Genomic DNA, 12,363 nt, shown 5'->3' with positions numbered 1-12,363 from the left:
CAGTCTTCATTAGGGGAGTTATCAGAGGTGGCGAGGGTCAGTACTTTAACTTCCTTGGCATTAATGTATCAGAGATCTGTCCGGGGACTAGCAGGTAAGTGCCTTTAGTTTCTTAGATGTTGATGTAGATTCAGAATCATGGCTAAACTTTTAACAAACTTCTATAGATGCATAGTAGAGAATATTCTACTAGCCTCCCCACCACTGAGCACATTCACAAGCTGCGCTGCCACAGCATCCATCATCAAGCACCCCCACTATCCATGGCATGCTCTCTTTTTGCTACTACCATCAGGCTGGAGGTTGAGGAACCTCAGGTACACCACCAGATTCAGCTACAGTTATTAATGTACAACCATTAGGCACATGAACCAGCGTCGATAACTTCACTCCCCTCAACTCTGAACTGATTCCATAGCCTACAAGCTCACTTTCAAGGACCCTACAGCTCAACATCAGATTTGTTTAATTTATTTATCAAGCTATCTATCTATGTGCACAACTGTCTTCTTTTGCACATTAATTTTTCATCATTGTTTCTGTATCGTTTTATACTTTGTAAATACCATTGTATTTCTTGATTTCCTGTAAATGCCTGCAAGAAAATGTATCTTAAGATATGGTGACATACATACACGTACTTCGATAATATATTAACTTTGACTTATTTGTGGCCTATTGACAAGCAATCAAACCTGGCACCGACAGTAATCTATGACACTGGATATGTAGCATGACCCTGCCTACTATTATAAATACAAGATGCTGGAAATCCAAAGCAACACGCACAACATACTGGAGGAACTCAGCAGTTCGGGCAAATGAATAAACAGGCTGAGAGCCTTCTTCAGGACTGGAAAAGGAGGAAGACAATAGAATGAAAAGGTGGGAGGAGGACAAGGTGGATTAGCAAAAGGGTATTAGGTGCAGCTGGGTGGGTGGTAGGCCAGGTAGGCCCATTGTCTCTGTCTACTCCTGCCCCGCTGAACTCATGTCCACATGCCTCATGTTCATTCTATCCCCTTGCTTCAGACCCTTCCCACCTACATCCACAACTCTTCAGATGCTCTCAGTCTCCTCAACTTCCCTGGCCCTGACCACCTCATGCTCAGCATGCACGTCCAGTCCCTGTGCAACTCTATCCCACATTTTAAAAAAAGCTTTAAAGCTCTCCACTTTTTTCTCAACAAACGACCCAATCAGTTCCCTTCCACTACCACCCTCCTCACCTTGGTCATCAACCTGAAGAATTTCTCCTTCAGCTCCTCACACTTTCTCCAAAGTCAAGGGGTCACCATGAGCACCTGCTATGCCTGTCTTTCTGTTGGTGGTGTAGAATAGACCTTGTTCCAAACCTTCCCCGGTAATCCTCCCTAAGTCTTCCTGCGCTACATTGATGACTGCATTAGTGCTGCTTCATGCACCCATGCTGAGCTTGTCAATTTCATCAACTTTGCCTACAATTTCCACTTTGCCTTTAAATTCACTTCATCCATTCCTGACACCTGTCTCCCTCTTTCTCGATATCTTTTTCTCCATCTCTGTTGACAAACTATCTACCAACGGCTATCTTAACTGTTCCTCTTCCCACCCGATGTACCATAAGAATGTTATTCCCTTTTCTCAGTTCCTTCATTTCTGCTGCATCTGTTCACAAGATGAGGTATTCCTTTCCAGGATATCAGAGATGTCTTCCTTCTTCAAAGAATTGGGTTTCACTTCCTCCGCCATTGATACCCTTACCCGTATCGCCTCCATTTTCAGGAGATCAGCGCTCACCCCATCTTCCCGCCACTCTAACAGGGATAGAGTTCCCTTCGGGCTCACCTACCACCAATGAACCTCAGCATCCAATACTTAATACTCAACGGAATCCTACCACCACACACATCCTTACCTCCCTCCTGCACTCTGCAGAAATTGTTTCTTTTATGATTCCCTTGTTCAATTGTCCCTCCCCACTAATCTCCCTCCTACCACATATCCCTGTAAGTGATAGAAATGGTAACTCTGCCCACTCAGCTCCCTTCTTACCTCCATCTGGGTCCCAGGCAGACCTTCCAGATGAGACAGATTTGACCTGCGAACCTGTTGGGGTTGCCTATTGTATCTTGTACTCACATGTAACCTCCTCTACATTGGAGAGACTCAATATAAAATGGGGAACTGCTTTGTTGAGCACCTCTGCTCTGTCTGCCAAAAGTGGAGTTTCCAGGTGGACAACCATATTAATTCCTATACCCATTCTGGTTCCAAAATATCAGTCCATAGCCTCCTCTTTTGCCAAAATGAGGCCACACTCAGGGTGCAGGAGCAACACCTTATATTCCATCTCGGTAGCCTCAATGGCACGATCATTGATTTCTCCTTCCAGTAATATTTTCCTTCCTCATCTGTCTTCTTCTATCCCCGTTCCTGGCCTCTTCCCTCTTCTCACCTGCATATCACCTCCTCCTAGTGCCCCTCCTTCTTCCCTGTCTCCCATGATCCACCCTCTTTTCCTATCATATTCCTTCTATTCCAGCCCTTTACCTTTCCACCAAACCTGGCTTTTCTTATCACCTTGCAGCTAATCCTCCTTCCGTTCTCCCAGCTTATTCTAATGCCTTCCTCCTTCCTTTCCAGCCTGAAGAAGGGTCTCAGCCGAAAATGTCGGCTGTTTATTCATTTCCTTGGGTGCTGCCTGATCTGCTGAGTTCCTCCAGCACATTGTGTCTGGCTCTGACCATTTGTTTTCATTCTTTATAGCCTTTCAATGGATCAGCCATATGGATATCATCTAAAATATCTGCTCCAGCATCCAGTTTAAAAGGTCTAATTTCATTTCCTCCTGGATATCAGATACAAAAACCAAACTTGTGTAAAGGGGGTTTCTTCTTTTTTCTTTGTTACTGTGTATGTTGTGCACGGTTGTGCATGAAGTGGTTTGGACTTTGATAAGTTTGGCGCCTTTTCTTTATTTTTTTTTCTTCATATATACTGTATCGTTATTAATCATTTAGTTATAGTAACCTTTATAAATTGTACTCATTTAATCGCGTATGGTGTACTGTCTGCAGTTGGGCGAGGCGGGGACATCACACAGCATCCACACCAGCTGATTACCCAGTTTGGCGGGGGCGAAGGCTGCTTCCCCTAGATGGGAATGAGCTGAGCGAGCCTGAGGTGACCCAGGGGCTTGTCCGGGATTGATTTCTGTGGTAGCTGTGTGATCACCCTCTTTAAATTATGTCTGTGGTGAAGAGCTGGTGTGCCTTTGCGGGTGTGCGATTGCTGGTTATTTCTGCATGTGTGTTGGGTGGGGTGGCTGTTGGTGCCCCAGAGGGCGTTGTTCAAGTTCCAACTAGCGTTGATGAAATGGTGGTGGGACCATGGGTTGTCCTTACTGTTTGGAGAGTGAGGAGTGACAGGTTGGGATGTTTCAGCAGTGGTAGGCTTCGCCCAGTTGTTGGAATAATGTCCAGCCCTAAAGAGGCAGAGGGGTGGGTGGAGCAGGCCTCTCAGGGTGAGTGGCAGTGCTTGGCTGAGGGAAAGCAACAGGGACTGGTTGAAAGTTTGAGCAGGCGGGCTGGTGACGTTGTTAGAACTGTCGGGCGCAATTACCTCGAAGTGACAGCTGCCAGTTCTGGGAAAGTGTGGGAAAATGCGTGTGGTTCGACTGGAAGTCAAATGCCGCAGCTGAGGGGCTTATCATATCCGTGGCAGGAGATTGGTGGAAAGTTTTTAGGGAATCCCTTTTGGCTAAGAGGGCAGATAAATTACTTACGGTGCCAAGGGGATCTGCCAAGGGGATCAGTTGTTCCGATGATCCGAGAGGTGTCGGGAAACTTAGAGGAGGCCCAGTGGGGGAATGGCTTGGGGTCTCTGGGGGAGCACATTCCCAGCAATGTACCGAGGAACTCCTGAAAGGAACAGACCCTATTCCTGAAGGCTTAGAGGGACCAAGCGCACAGGTGTTGTTACGGATGGATGGAAGTCAAGTTAAAGCCATCCTCGGCACCGGGGCGCCAGTTAAGTTGCTGTACAGTTTGTTTTATAACCGTTATTTGAAGCATTTATCCTTGATGACATTGAGGGCACTGGAGATTTGGGGTACCAGTGCTGGTGATTATCCAGACGATGGTTGTTAGTCAGTGAAAATGGAGTTCTTGGAGGCAAAAGTGGAGGTGACTGAGGTTCAGGAATCATTAATGCTGATGTGTCTGGACACTGTTGAGACGGGCAGCGTTTCTGTTCTAGAGAGAACCAATATCCTGCTGGTGCGCTTGGAGGCCTGCCCGGAGAAGGCGGGTGAGCGCTGTTTGGAGGCATTGTCGATGCACCCAGAGTTTCGAGCTGCTTGAGCGGACATGTGTAGCAGCATTGGGCCGATACCGAATTCAAACAAGAGCCGGTGGTGGTATGGCCTGGGGGAAGTATCTGAGGGTGAGACCCTCTTAGTGGACGCTGCGAAATACCACTAGGGAGGGGAGTTGACCGCTGAAGACACCTCGGAGAGAGGTTACGGCGACTGGCCCCTGAAGCCGTGGAAGATGTAGGCAGCGTGTGTGTGGATTATAGTGCGCTGAAGAGGCGCACTATCAGTGACCAGAATATGGCCCTGAGGGCCGAAGAGGCGATGGCCTATCTGAGCGGTGCGAAGTGGTTTAAGGTGCTGGATCTGAGGAGCGGATGTTGCCAGATCCCGATGAGTGGGGCCGACAAGGAGAAGACGACCGTTATAAATTCCCTAGGAGTCTTCGGGTCTGAAAAGATGCCACAGGGCATATCTGGAGCCCTTGCAACCTTCCTGCGGGGCATGTGGAAGACCATGGGGGATGTGGAGGCGTTTGGAGTTTTGGTGTATGTTGATGATCTCTTGGTATCTGGATTTGCCTCAGGAGAATATGAAGTGAGGTCGTTGCAGGAGCGGCTGAGAACTACCGAGTTAAAGTGTTTTCTGGACATGTGCCAGGGCTGGCGAAGGTCGCAGTTCATGAGTGACTGTCTCTACAGAATCAAGTTTGAAATGAAGATGGAGAGACTGGAGAAAGTTGATCTGGAAGAAGTCATGAGGAAGAAAAAGCTGGAGAGAAGTGCAGTGAATACTGAACAGGAGGCTGAAGAGACTGCAGGAGCAGTGCAGGTCACGTGTTTCCGTTTGGAGAAGATCAAACAGCAGCTACCGATCGCAGAAATGAGGAAGAATACAGATTTGATGGATAATGTGCTGGATGCGTGGTACATGCTGCCTTTTGCTGACTTTCCCTTGATTGAGGAAGAGACCTTTGGCCTTTCCCCCACTGAGTCAGGTGTAGTGGGGAGGGTTAGCTGTGTGCAGTGTGGGGCATGAGTGAGAGGTTGAGAGAAGAGTTGGTAGTGGGCCCAAGGTATCCCCAATTGTGTCCTAGCCTGAAGGGTTTAGCTGAGGGGGTACGGAGGTCTCAGAAGCATTAGGGAACTCCCAGATAGTTGGCCTATGTAGCGCCTGAGGAACAGGGCGTGAGGTTTATGTGTGGGAAGGAGATGTCACTGCTTGTGCTTGGGTTATGGTGTGTTGGCAGGAAAGGTGGTAAGTTATTTAATAGTCATGAGGACATGACTTTTATTTGGTGGGGGCAGAGTGTAAAGGGGGTTTCTTCTTTTTTCTTTGTTACCGTGTATGTAATCAAAATGGCTTCTTTGTTTTGTTAAAGGTAGGAATGCTTCTTTGTTGCGAGAGAGTGCTGGACGCTTGTTTGGGTTAAAATGTACTGATAACGGGAATTGTATTCCTTTGTAAACCAGTTGGGATTAATGTTGTTCTTTCTTCTGAGTCTGTAGGCTATTGTTGGCGGGCTTTTGGGGAGATCGGTGTGAGGGGGTGAGAGAGAGAGGACGCAATGCTGTAAACTGGGCGAGGAACAGACCCCAAGCAGGAGTCTGAGGCCGGGAGATACTCCGAGGAGGGGGGCATGAAGCAAGATGTGCTTGGTTGACCACTTCGGATGGTCCTAAGCTACGAGTCGAGGAGTTCGGAGGGGATCGAATGGAGGCCAGAAGACTTCAGTAATTGAGCTCCAATGGTTGTGCATGAAGTGGTTTGGACTTTGATAAGTTTGGTGCCTGTTCTTTATTTTTTTCCTTCATATATACTGTATCGTTATTAATCACTTAGTTATAGTAACCTTTATAAATTGTACTCAGTTAATCGCATATGGTGTACTGTCTGTTTTTGGGTGAGGCAGGGACATCACACGGCATCCACACCAGCTGATTACCCAGTTTGGCGGGGCCGAAGGCTGCTCCCCCTAGACGGGAATGAGCTGAGCGCGACCCAGGGGGTTACACGCAGCAAACAATTTCTCTTCTTATCCATTATTGTTAACTATGGAATGCCTCAGGGATTTATCCTTATTTGCACAGGTCTTTTTGATATTATCTGAAATTCTGGGGTTAGCTTTCAGATGAAGCTTCCTTATTCCCACCTGTTTCAAACCTTTTTTCTGCCTCTGTGATTTTGAACTGCAAACATCATAGAACATAGAATAGTAATGCACAGAGACAGGCCCTTCAGCCCATCTAGTCCATGCTGAAACCATTTAAACTGCTTTCTCCCATCAATCTACACTGGGCCAGATCGCTCTATACCCCTACTATCCATGTACCTATCCAAACTTTGCTTAAGCTTTGAAATCAAGCTCGCAGATACAATTCGGCTGGCAGCTCATTCCACACTCTCACCGTCCTCTGACTGAAGTTTCCCCTCATGTTTGCTGTAAACTTTTCACCTTTAACCCATGACCTCTGGTTGTAGTCCTACACAACCTCAGTGGAAAAAGCCTGCTTGCATTTATCCTATCTATACCCTTCATAATTTTGTATATCAAATCTCCTCTCAATCTTCTACGTTTCAAGGAATAAACTCCAAAACTATTCAAACTTTCCTTATAAATCAGGTCCTTCTGTCTCAGCAACATTTTTCTGAATTTTTTCTGTTCACTTTCAACCTTATTTACATCTTTCCTGTAGGTAGGTGCCCAAAATTGCACATAATACTCCAAATTAGGCCTCACCAATGTCTTATACAACTTCAAGATAACATCCCATCTCCAGTACTCAGTACTTTGATTTATGAAGGCCAATGTGTCAAAAGCTTTCTTTGCAACCCTATCTACCTGTGATGCCATTTTCAATGACTTATGGACCTGTATTCCCAGGTGCCTCTGTTCTACCACACTCCTCAGTGCCCCACCCTGGCCAGTCCTACCAAAGTGCAATATCTTGCACTTGTCTGCATTAAATTTTAATTCCTATTTTGCAGCCCATTATTCCAGCTGATGCAGATCCCTCTGCAAGCAATGAGAGCTTACCTCGCTCTCCACTACACCCCCAATCTTGGTGTCATCTGCAAATTTGTTGATCCAGTTAACCACATTATCATCCAGATCATTGATATAGATGACAAACAACAATGGACCTAGTGTGATGCCTACAGCTGTTACAGATCTCCAATCGGAGAGGCAGCCATCTACTACCACTCTCTCGCTTCCCCCACAAAGCCAATTTACCACCTCAACTTGAATGCCAAGCGACTGAATCTCATGTTGTGTCACACTAATAACACCTAATTAAATTAATCCTGCCTGCACAAACTCTATATTCCTCTATTTCCTGTAATATTCATGTGCACATCTAATAACCTCTGTTATATTTGCCTCCAGTACTACCCCAGGCATCTCATTCCAGGCATTCACCCACTCTGTGTAAAACAATGTCTACACATTTCCTTTGAACTTTCCCTTTCTCACCTTAAATGCAAGTCTTCTAGTATTAGACATTTTGACCCAAGGAATAAAAGATACCAGATCTCTATCTATGCCTTGACTCTCAACATCCTTTAAACTTCTATCAGGTCGCTCTTTAGCCCCTAGCATTTCAGAAAAAGGAACTGAAGCCTGCCCACCTCTTCTCATAGCATAAGGCCTCTATTCCAGGAGGAATCCTGGTAAACCTCATTTGCACCCTTTCCAAACCCTTTACATTCTTCCTATAATGTAGCAAACAAATATGAATGCAGTTCCCCACATGCAGCCTAACCAGAGTTTTATAAAGCTGCAACATAACTTCCTGACTCTTGAACTTAATTCCCGGCAGATAAGGGAAAGCATGTCATGCACTTTCTTTATTACCCTATCAACTTGTGTAGCAACTTTCAGGAAGAAATGGACTTGGAACCCAAGATCCCTGTCTAGCAACAACGTAAAGAGACCTTCCATTAACTATACTCTTTCACATAATATTTAATTTCCCTAATGCAACACCTCACACTTGACTGGGTTAAACTCCATCTGCCATTTCTCTGCCCATATCTGCAACTGATCTACATATATCCAACTGTAACACAAACAGCAGAGGTCCCAGCACAGATCTCTACAGAACACCACAAGTCATGGACCTCCAGTCAGAATAAGGTCCATTGATTACTATCCTCTGTTTTAATAAGATTTATTAACTACTGTCCTCTGTTTTCTATAGGCAAGTCTATTCTGAAATCCAAACTGCCATGGATCCCATGCATGGAAATTTTCTGGATGAGCTGCCATGATGACTGTGTCGAATGCCTTACAGAAGTCCATATAGACAACACCCACAGCTCTACCACCTTCATCACTTCCTTGAAAAACTCAGCTTTGGAACAAATCAGAGGAACTTCATTAGCTCTTTACTAGCCCTATGTGTCCTCACCAATGGCTAAAGAGTATAAAAGAATCTCTGTGAAAACATCAGCAATCTCCTCTCTTGCCTTTCTCAAGAACCTGGGATAGTTCCCATCAGGTTCCGGGGTTATACCATCTTATTGCTCTTTGAGAGACCCAGTACCACCTCCTCCTTGATACAAGGATACCCTAGAATATCAGTTTACCACCCCACCCTTTAATCTCAGTATTGTCCAGGTTCTCCCCCTCTGTGAGTACCAATGCAAACTAATTGTTTAGTACCTTGCCCATTTCTTCCTCTGGATGCCAGGCATAAACTCTTTCCTTTACCTTGAGTGGTCCCTCAGTACCCTCTTGCTTTTAATATATACACAAAATGCCTTATGATCTTCTTTAGTCCTACTTGCCAAAGACATTTCATTGCCCCATTGGCCCTCCTGAATGCCTGTTTAGGTTCTCTTCTGCTTCACTTATGTTCCACTAGGGCTCAGTCCCATTTCACTTTCCTAAGCCTTGTATATGCTTCCTTTTGCTTTCTGACTAAATTTACAGCATTTATCATCTAAGATTCCTGAGCCTTGCCATTCATGTCTTTTTTTTCTCACAAGTATATGGTATATAGAAATTCTAACCAGTTAACCTTAAAGTAACCCCCATATGTCAGATATGGATTCACCCAATAACAGCTGCCTAACAGTGCTATAGTAAACTTTTCCCCAATTTATCACTATCCCCCGAGGTCCAATCTTATTCTTATCCATAACTACCTGTGAACTTGCGGAGTTCAGATCACTGTTCCCAAATGGTCTTCCACTGTAACTCTGATCACCTGGCCAAGCTTCCAAAATGACTTCTAAAATGTCCCCTTTCCTAGCTGGATTGTCTATATGCTGTGTAAAGGAACCCACCTGGATGCACCTAAACAATTTTTACCCCATTTAAACCTCTGGCACTCCGGGAGTCCCAGTCAATATTAGCAAAATTAAGTTCGCCCACTGCAAGTACATCTAACTGATCATTCAAATTGGCGGCGTAACACAGCTTGCAGCGGCCACTCCGGAACTAATTATCTGTTATTTGTGAAGCTTTAGTTTTTGGTCTTGTTTTATCTGATGGATTCGGAGCTCCTTTCCGGGGAACGCGCTAAACGGTAGCGCAATATTAGTACGCAGCAGCCTCTCCGGACTCTGGATTGGGGATTGCCAAATGTTACATGGATTTTCTGGTGTAGTCTGTTTTGTCGTATGCTTTTGTGATATCATTCTGGGGGAATGTTGTTTCATTTTTTAACTGCCTTGCATTTGTTTTCTAAATGACAATAAACTGAATCTAAATCTGAAACTGAATCTTTCCATAACCTGCTTCTGTATATCTTCCCCTTTATCTCCCGATCTATTGTGTCTAAAATATCTAAATACTGAAACATTGAGCTGCCAGTTCTGGCCTTCTCTCAACCAAATGTCTGTAATATTGTGGTTCTATGTCACCCCAGTGTTGGCATATTCACATCGAACCAAAGTTTCCTGAAGAATATATCCAAAAACTGCAAATGAAGCATTATGAATGAGATATTCATATAGTAAAATTTAACAAAATTTCAGAACGAACTTTTCTCCCCCAATTCCATTGTCCATCCTATTGCTTAACCTTGGTGGAAACTGCTTTCAAGAGTTATAGGAAAGCACACATATACACACATTTACACTGCGTGGATCCCAAGTATTCCATGAACTCAACTTTGCAAAGGTCCTGCCTGTTTCTGTTTTCTAGTCATTTTTGAGTTGCTACACTCCTGCTCAGATTCTTATAACTGCCTCCTCTCTTCTCCCACTTTCAGCTAAAACCACAATGTTTGTACCCTTGGAATCCAATCAATATCAAACTAAACTGAGCTTCTGAATGCAATTTCTCTCCATCACTCAGCTCTGCATTTATGTCAGCCATTAATTTCTGAATGTTTCAACTTCTTTTTCTTATCTACAATTGCTTTTCCTAGTTTTCTCTCCAGCTAGGCTCCAATCCAGCAAACTCTAAAATGTATAAAGTCCCTCCATACAAGATCTGTGTCAACCCTCCAGACCTTGTAACCTTATATTAATTCCTATTCCAAATTTTTTAATCTTAAAATTCCATTAAATGTTTAAATCCATTCACATGCTGCATCCAACCTTTGTAACATCCAGACAGCCCTAACCTCACACCTACCAAAAGTCCGAGGATCATCTGACTCTGTTCTTGACCACTTTTGTGCCATTACTAATATCCAGATCCCATGCTTGGGTATTTATGCCCTAAAACTATCCTGCACCTGCTCCTAATGAAACACCCTTCTCCCTTAGACCTACCCTCTTCAATAGTTTGGGATCACTTACTCTCATTTCACTTCCAGGCTGCCCTGCTTGCTGAGTTGCTCCGGCACTTTGTGTGTGCAGCTCATGTTTATCCATTTTTCTGACTTAGAGGAGCACAGACCTCAGAACACAAGATTTACCATAGCTGAACTTGCTGACAACTATAATTCTAATCTAGTGGCTTTTAATTAGATTGATACACCAGTTACATCTATGAGTGTAGAAATCGGGTTTCATGAAAAATTTCCTTGAATGCTTAGCATGCCTGTCAGATTCCACTCCCTGCAACTTTAACAGAGATTTTAATGTGTTTATTTGCAATGGATTAAGGCCTCTGTTTAAAGTGTGCTAACAATAACATTGTTTAAAGTAATTTGTAACTCAGTGTTGAGCAGCTCTATCTGGATATCTGCTTGGTGAACATTTGGACTCTGTCACGTAATTTATGTCAAAACACGCAGTGAAAATGCCTGGTAACTAATGTGTTACTACTCCTCACCTCACTTCCCCCTTCTTCTCAATAACCAGATTTTATTTGTACTTTCCCTTTAGCTTTGTACCTCATCTTTAACACCTGCTCTAAATTTCACCTAACTCAGCCCTGTACACCCAAATTCTCAAGAGAAAGCCTTGATCTGCACACCACCCCTCTCGCACAATTCTCCCCATCATCAAGAAGACACAGTGCCTAAAGAAGGCAGCATCCATCATTAAAGACCCTCACTGTCTTGGATATGCCCTCTTCACATTACTACGATCACTAAGGAAGTATAGAAGCCTCAAGATCCACACTCAATGTTTGGGGAACAGCTACTTTACATACACCATCATATTGTTGATTGTTCCCTCAGCCCATGAACACTTCCCTGTAATTTGCCTTTTGCATTATTTATTAATTTTTGTAACTTATAGTAATTTTTACATTTTGTGCTGTACTGCTGTTGCAAAACAACAAATTTCATGGCACGTATCAATAATAATAAATTTGATTCTAATTCTGATTCTGGCCACTTGCCACTCATCCTCTTTAACCATCTGTAACGTGTCCCCTGTGATACATAATCTTGATCATTGAAGAAGATTCTTTTAATCCCTAACCACTTACCTCCTTCAATGGCCCAACCTTTGTCCTAGGATCATCTACCCTTTCTTCGCCTGAACTGTGAGAACCAGTTTCAGTCCTGTGTGGCATATTTTCCATGGTAGAAAACCATACGTCCAAGGAACCAAATGAAGTTATACAGCAGAGGGGGCCTCATCTGAAACAGTTGTTTGTATCCTGATGCAATAGCTACCTGACACAGTTGTTTGGTTGACCGATTTTCTAGGCAAGA

At 44.1% G+C, this 12,363-nt stretch overlaps 1 protein-coding gene across 10 annotated transcripts in view; it reads right to left on the bottom strand.

Annotated features, from left to right (window-relative positions):
- nhsl2 (NHS-like 2) overlaps positions 1 to 12,363 on the bottom strand; it is a 431,863-nt gene that overhangs the window by 44,408 nt on the left and 375,092 nt on the right. The window lies entirely within an intron of this gene.

The sequence above is a fragment of the Hypanus sabinus genome, chromosome 8, assembly GCF_030144855.1.
Source record: "Hypanus sabinus isolate sHypSab1 chromosome 8, sHypSab1.hap1, whole genome shotgun sequence".
Lineage (NCBI taxonomy): Eukaryota > Metazoa > Chordata > Chondrichthyes > Myliobatiformes > Dasyatidae > Hypanus > Hypanus sabinus.
Note: the sequence above shows the minus strand (reverse complement) of the source record. Positions and strands in the feature narration are given on the sequence as shown.